Source organism: Triticum dicoccoides, chromosome 2B (assembly GCF_002162155.2).
Source record: "Triticum dicoccoides isolate Atlit2015 ecotype Zavitan chromosome 2B, WEW_v2.0, whole genome shotgun sequence".
NCBI classification, from domain to species: domain Eukaryota; kingdom Viridiplantae; phylum Streptophyta; class Magnoliopsida; order Poales; family Poaceae; genus Triticum; species Triticum dicoccoides.
The window spans coordinates 175,474,998-175,482,593 of NC_041383.1; positions in this window are offsets into that span (position 1 = coordinate 175,474,998).

The window sequence follows — 7,596 nt, forward strand, 5'->3', positions numbered from 1 at the left end:
GCTCCCCTGCGGCAAGACGGCGGTGGCGGGCGACGTGGGAGTGGGCGGCATAGCTGGGTGGATGTGGAGGCCCCGGCAGCTGGCAGAGTCGCGGGCAAAAATGGGCGGCGGTGGCGACGACGAAGGAGGAGGGCGAGGGTTGTTGTTGAACGGGGGAGGGCAATGTGACACAGACCAGCGGGCCCGGGGGGAGGAGAGGGCGAGCGTGCGCGCGTCCGTCGCGTGTCCGCGCTGATGCAAATCCGGCTCAAAATTGGGCAAGGAATGGGTTGCCTGTGGACGAAAAGCGGACGCGCGTCTATTTGGGTCGACACATTGAGTCGCCTTTTGTGTCCGCGCCGACCCAAACGGATGGCGGCGGACGAAATGGGTCGCCCCGTTGGAGTTGCTCTAATGTATATGTGTGTAAAATTTCAGGATCAAATGCCTTAAATTGCGAGCTGCAACAAAAAAATCATGGACTTTGTGAATGTACAGTGCATGTGCTGAAAAGCCACATATATATTTTTGTAGGTCTTATTTTGCGTTTTGTAGTCCGAGCTTCATGGAGGCCGAAATTTTAAGACATTCAAACATTTCTGTTTCAACTTTTACCAAAAAAAATATACACTTATACTAGGATGTAATGTATATGTGTGTAAAATTTTACAATGAAATGCCTTAAATTGCAAGCTGCCACAAAAAAAATAAGGGACTTTCAACAGTGCATATGCCGAAAATTTACACACATGTATATTATGTCTATAGGTATATGTGTATTTTTTTAATTGGAAAGTTTGATTTTTGATTGTTTTTTTTAATTCAACCTCCATGGACATCGCGGCCTAAAATACTTCTCTAGTTAGGTTGCATTGGGTGCGAAGTAATCCTTCATAATCCTCTCATGGCCCTCTGCTCTATCCTGATTTATGTACAATCGGAAGAACTAAGATCCTAGTTTTGGTCGTCGTATGTCCTCGTTGACGATCACGGCAACGACCATTTTAAAATCACCATAGTCTTCTTCCTCCTCTGACGACAAAGAGTCATGGAACAACATCTCTCCCTCAACATCTTCATTTTTTTCTTAGAAAAGGAGGATTATCCCCGGCCTTTGAATCAGAACGATGCAGGCATCCCACTTATTAAGCAAAGTATCTGAAAAGTATGTGATCCAGAACAAACTTGCTCAGAGCTGAACAAATAAAAAAAATGTAAAATCTGCCACAACCAGCTAAAATAGGACGAGATGACTAAACTTCTATACTATTACTGGACCGCCATCCAAACCAGTTGTAGATATCCCGAGCTACATCTCTCATCGGGTAGACCCAGTAACCAAATGCTCCCTGATTTCCACAGGAGTGAGTAACGATCCTAGCTCTGGCCCTGTAGATAACCTACAAAAAATTTATATGAGTTTGTCTGTTAAAAACCATATCATTTCTACGGTTTCATATAGCCCAAAGTAATGCACATACTCCTATCAGAATATGTCTTGCAATATTTGTCTCTACTCCATTTAGCCACGCCCCAAATAATGTGTGAATACTATTTGGAGGGGTGCTATTAAAGGCTATATGAACTGAACTCTGTATTAGTTTGTCCAACGGACAATCGAGAAAGAGGTGTTTGATGGTTTCATCATGATCACAAAAGCTACATCTTTGACTACCCTCCCAATTACGTTTTGCCAAGTTATCCTTAGTCAGAACCACCTCTTTGTGAACAAACCACACGAAGACTTTGATTCTTAATGGGACTTTGATCTTCCAAACATGTATCGATTTTGAAATCGGACCAGAATCAATTAGGTCCAAATACATAGATTTCACTGAGAAGATGTCATTCGTAGTTCATTTTCAGTGAATACTATCAGGCTCATTCGAGAGGTTCACATCCATCAACCTTCTGACCAGATGTAGCCATGCTTCCCATCGGTCTCCTACCAAAGATCTACCAAAGCTACATCAGACTGTAACACTGTAGCAACGTAAGCCTCCTTATGCTGTACAATGTTATAGAGAGATGGATATTGTGTGGCTAAAGGTGTCTTCCCTAACCATGTATCCTCACAGAATCTCGTCGAAATACCATTTCCAATGATGAATTTAGTTCTATGGAAGAAAGCTGCTTTTGTTCTCATCAAGCCCTTACAAAAAGGTGAATCATTGGGCCTAACGGTAACCTGAGCCAAGGTCTTAAATTGTAAGTACTTATTACATAAAATTTGTACCCACGTGCCTTCGGTCTCCACAGAAAGCCTGTACAACCATTTACTGAGCAGACATCTATTCTTTACCTCTAAATTCTCAATCCCAAGACCACCCTGGTCCTTCAGCCTACAAATGATGTCTCATGTAGTAAGCCTGTACTTCCTCTTTATTGCATCACTCTGCTAAAAGAATCGTGATCGATAAAAGTCTACTCTTTTCCATACCCCTACAGGTACCTCAAAGAAAGACAAGAGGAACATCGACATAGTCGTGAGCACTGAGTTTATTAGTATTAGCCGACCTCCGTATGACATAAGCTTGCCCTTCTAGCAGCTTAGTTTCTTTTCAAATTGATTTTGAATACACTTCCAATCCTTCTTAGATAGTTTGCGATGGTGAATTGGTACACCCAGATAACTTAATGGTAGGGTACCCAGTTCACATCCAAACAGTTGTTTATAAGCATATTGTTCATCTTTGGCTCTCCCAAAACAAAACAAATCGCTTTGTTAAAATTAATCTTCAACCACGCCAATTGTTCGAATAGGCATAGCACAAGCTTCATATTTCTAGCATTTGCCAAATCATGTTCGATGGAAATGATGGTATCATCAGCTTATTATAGTATGGACACCCCACCATCTACTAGATGTGGTACTAGTCCTGCTACTTGTGAAGGAAATATGCCCTAGAGCAATAATAAAGTTGTTATTTTATATTTGCTTATATCATGATAAATTTTTATTATTCATGCTAGAATTGTATTAACCGGAAACTTGATACATGTGTGGATACATAGACAAAACACTATGTCCCTAGTAAGCCTCTACTAGACTAGCTCGTTAATCAAAGATGGTTAAGTTTCCTAACCCTGGGCATGTGTTGTCATTTGATGAACGAGATCACATCATTAGGAGAATGATGTGATGGAAAAGACCCATCCGTTAGCTTAGCATATTGATCGTTCAGTTTTATTGCTATTGCTTTCTTCATGTCAAATACATATTCCTTTGACTATGAGATTATGCAACTCCCGGATTCCGGAGGAATGCCTTGTGTGCTATCAAACGTCACAACATAACTGGGTGATTATAAAGATGCTCTAAAGGTATCTCCGAAGGCGTTTGTTGGGTTGCCATAGATCGCGATTAGGATTTGTCACTCCGAGTATCGGAGTGGTATCTCTAGGCCCTCTCGGTAATACACATCATAAGAAGCCTTGCAAGCAATGTTACTAATGAGTTAGTTGCGGGATGATGTATGATGACCCGCAAGTATACGGGATAGTTGTAGCCTCTTTCGATAAGTAAGAGTGTCGAACCCAACGAGGAGCTAAAGGTAGAACAAATACTCTCTCAAGTCCTATTGTCCACTGATACGACTCTACGCACGCTTGACGTTCGCTTTACCTAGAACAAGTATGAAACTAGAAGTACTTTGTAGGTGTTGTAGGATAGGTTTGCAAGATAATAAACAACAAGTAAATATAAACTAGGGGCTGTTTAGATAAAGATGCCATAAAGTAAATATAGCGAGTGTGGAAAAGTGGTGGTAGGAGTTGTGGAATTGTCCCTAAGCAATTGACTACGTTACTAGACCGGTAATCACTATTGCAATTCTATTTGAGGGAGAGGCATAAGCTAACATACCTTCTCTACTTGGATCATATGCACTTATGATTGGAACTCTAGCAAGCATCCGCAAATACTAAAGATTCATTAAGGTAAAACCCAACCATAGCATTAAAGTATCAAGTCCCCTTTATCCCATACGCGAACAACCTACTTACTCGGGTCGGTGCTTCTGTCACTCACGCCACCCACCATAAGCAAATCATAAACATATTGCAAACCCTACAGCGGGAATCCCTCATGATTGTGCGACACGGAGGGCACAATAGGACAGCACCAATAATAAAACATGCAACTCAAACCAATCATAGCAATTCATTAATCACCGATAGGACAACGAAAATCTACTCAGACATCATAGGATGGCAACACATCATTAGAAAATAATATGAAGCATAAAGCACCATGTTCGAGTAGAGGGTACAGCGGGTTGCGGGAGAGTGGACCGCTGGATATAGAAGGGGGAAGGTGATGGAGATGTTGATGAAGATGATGGAGGTGTTGGTGAAGATCGCGGTGATGATGATAGCCTCCGGCAGCGTTCCGGCGCCACCGGAAGCAAGGGGGAGAGAGCCCCCCTTCTTCTTCTTCTTCTTCTTCTTCTTCTTCCTTGACCTCCTCCCTAGATGGGAGAAGGGTTTACCCTCTGTTCCTTGGCTCCCATGGCGTGGGAGGGGCGAGAGCCCCTCCGAGATTGGATCTATCTCTCTGTTTCTGCGTTCTGTTCTAGCTTTGTTTCACCGTTTCGTGTATATATGGAGATCCGTAACTCCGATTGGCCTGAAACCTTCGCCGTGATTTTTTTTCCGAATATTAGCTTTCTTGCGGAAAAATAAGAATATCAACCGCCTTACGGTGGGCTCACGAGGGTAGGGGGCGCCCCCTGCCTCGTGACCACCTCGTGCACTGGTTCGCGTTGATTTTCCTTCCAAATTTTCCATATTTTCCAAAAATAAGCTCCGTCCGTTTTTATCCCGTTTGGACTCCGTTTGATATTGGGTTTCTACGAAATACAAAACATGCAACAGACAGGAACTGGCACTGGGCACTGGATCAATATGTTAGTCCTAAAAATAATATAAAAAGTTGCCAAAAGTATATGAAAGTTGAATAATATTGGCATGGACCAATCAAAAATTATAGATACGACGGAGACGTATCAATGTACTATGAAACGGGTAAAGAGACTTGCCAGTAACGAGATTGAACTAGGTATGAAGATACTGACGATCGAATCTTGGGCAACTAACATACCGATGACAAAGGGAATAACGTATGTTGTCATTACGGTACGACCGATAAAGATCTTCATAGAATATGTAGGAGCCAATATGAGCATCCAGGTTCCGCTATTGGTTATTGACCGGAGAGGTGTCTCCGTCATGTCTACATAGTTCTCGAACCCGTAGGGTCCGCACGCTTAACGTTCGATGACGATTTTGTATTATATGAGGTATGTTATTTGGTGACCGAATGTTGTTCGGCGTCATAGATGAGATCACAGACATGATGAGGAGTCTAGAAATGGCTGAGAGGTAAAGATTGATATATAGGACGATGGTATTCGGACACCGAAAGTGTTTCGGGATGCACCGGGTACTTATCGGGTCACCGGAAGGGGTTCCGGGCACCCCCGGCAAAAGATATGGGCCTTATGGGCCAAGAGGGGAAACACACCAGCCAAAAAGGGGCTGGTGGGCCCCACCATATGGGATGTCCAAATTGGAGTAGAAAAGGGGAAGGAGGAAAGGAAAAATGGAATAGGATTCCCCCTTCCCCCTCTTCCCTTCCTACTCCGAATAGGAATAGGAAAGGGGGGAGGCCGAATTGGGAGGACACCAAGTAGGATTCCTCCTACTTGGGGCGCCCCCCTAGCTGCCTCTGCTCCCCTCCAACCTATATATATGTGGGGGAGGCACCACTAGAACACACATAAAACATTGTTGGCCGTGTGTGGCGCCAACCTCCACAGTTTACGCCTCCGATCATATTCACGTAGTGCTTAGGCGAAGCCCTGCGCGGATCACTTCACCATCACCGTCACCACGCCGTCGTCCTGACGGAACTCTCCCTCAACACTTTGCTGGATCAAGAGTTCGAGGGACGTCATCGAGTTGAACGTGTGCAGAACTCGGAGGTGCCGTACGTTCAGTGCTTGATCGGTCGGCTTGAAAGTAAAGCAATTACATGGCGTTTGCATTTCATACAATAAAGTGACAACCATAAGATTCCTGCCATGTAATTGCGTTAGCGATAGTTGTAGAAGCAATCGTTGGCGATACGACCACGACGCTGCGATGGATATCAAGGTGTCAAGCCGGCGACGATGGGGATCATGACGGTGCTTTGGAGATGGAGATCAAAGCCACAAGATGATGATGGCCATATCATGTCACATATTTTGATTGCATGTGATGTTTATCTTTTATGCATCTTATTTTTCTTAGTACGGCGGTAGCATTATAATATGATCCCTTACTAAAATTTCAAGGTATAAGTGTATGCACCATTGCGAAAGTTGTTCGTGCTGAGACAAGCTACCTCTGGAGCATGCGTCGGTTTTCCCTTGAAGAGGAAAGGGTGATGCAGCAAAGTAGCGTAAGTATTTCACTCAGTTTTGAGAACCAAGATATCAATCTAGTAGGAGACAACACACAAGTCACCTAGTACCTGCACTAACAATCAAGAACCTTGCAACCAACGCGATAAAGGGGTTGTCAACCCCTTCACGGTCACTCGCAAAACTGAGATCTAATAGAGATAGTCAAGTAATTATTTTTGGTATTTTTGTTGTATAGATTGGAAAGTAAAGATTGCAAAATAGTAAACGAGATGCGATATAAATAAAAGATATGTAATATAATAGGAAAGGGACCCGGGGGCCATAGGTTTCACTAGTGGCTTCTCTCAAGATAGCATGTATTATGGTGGGTGAACAAATTACTGCCGAGCAATTGATAGAAAAGCACATAGTTATGAAGACATCTAAGGCAATGATCATGAATATAGGCATCATGTTCGTGTCAAGTAGACCGAAACGATTCTGCATCTACTACTATTACTCCACACATTGACCGCTATCAAGCATGCATCTAGAGTATTAAGTTCATAAGAACGGAGTAACGCATTAAGCAAGATGACATGATGTAGAGGGATAAACTCAAGCAATATGATATAAACCTCATATTTTTATCCTCGATGGCAACAATACAATACGTGCCTTGCTGCCCCTACTGTCATTGGGAAAGGACACCGCAAGATTGAACCCAAAGCTAAGCACTTCTCCCATTGCAAGAAAGATCAATCTAGTAGGCCAAACTAAACTAATAATTCAAAGAGACTTGCAAACATATCAAATCATGCATATAAGAATTCAGAGAAGAACCAAATAATATTCATAGATAATCTTATTCATAAATCCACAATTCATCGGATCTCGGCAAACACACCACAAAAGAGTATTACATCGAATAGATCTCGAAGAACATCGAGGAGAACTTTGTATTGAGAATCAAAGAGAGAGAAGAAGCCATCTAGCTAATAACTATGGACCCGAAGGCCTGTGGTAAAGTACTCACGCTCATCGGAGAGGCAATGGTGTTGATGTAGAAGCCCTCCGTGATTGATTCCCCCTCCGGTAGATCGCCGAAAAAGGCCCCAAGATGGGATCTCACGAGTATATAATGTTGCGGCGGTGGAAAAGTGGTTTCGTGGCTCCCCCTGATGTTTCTAGGGTATAAGAGTATATATAGGCGAAAGAAGTACGTAAG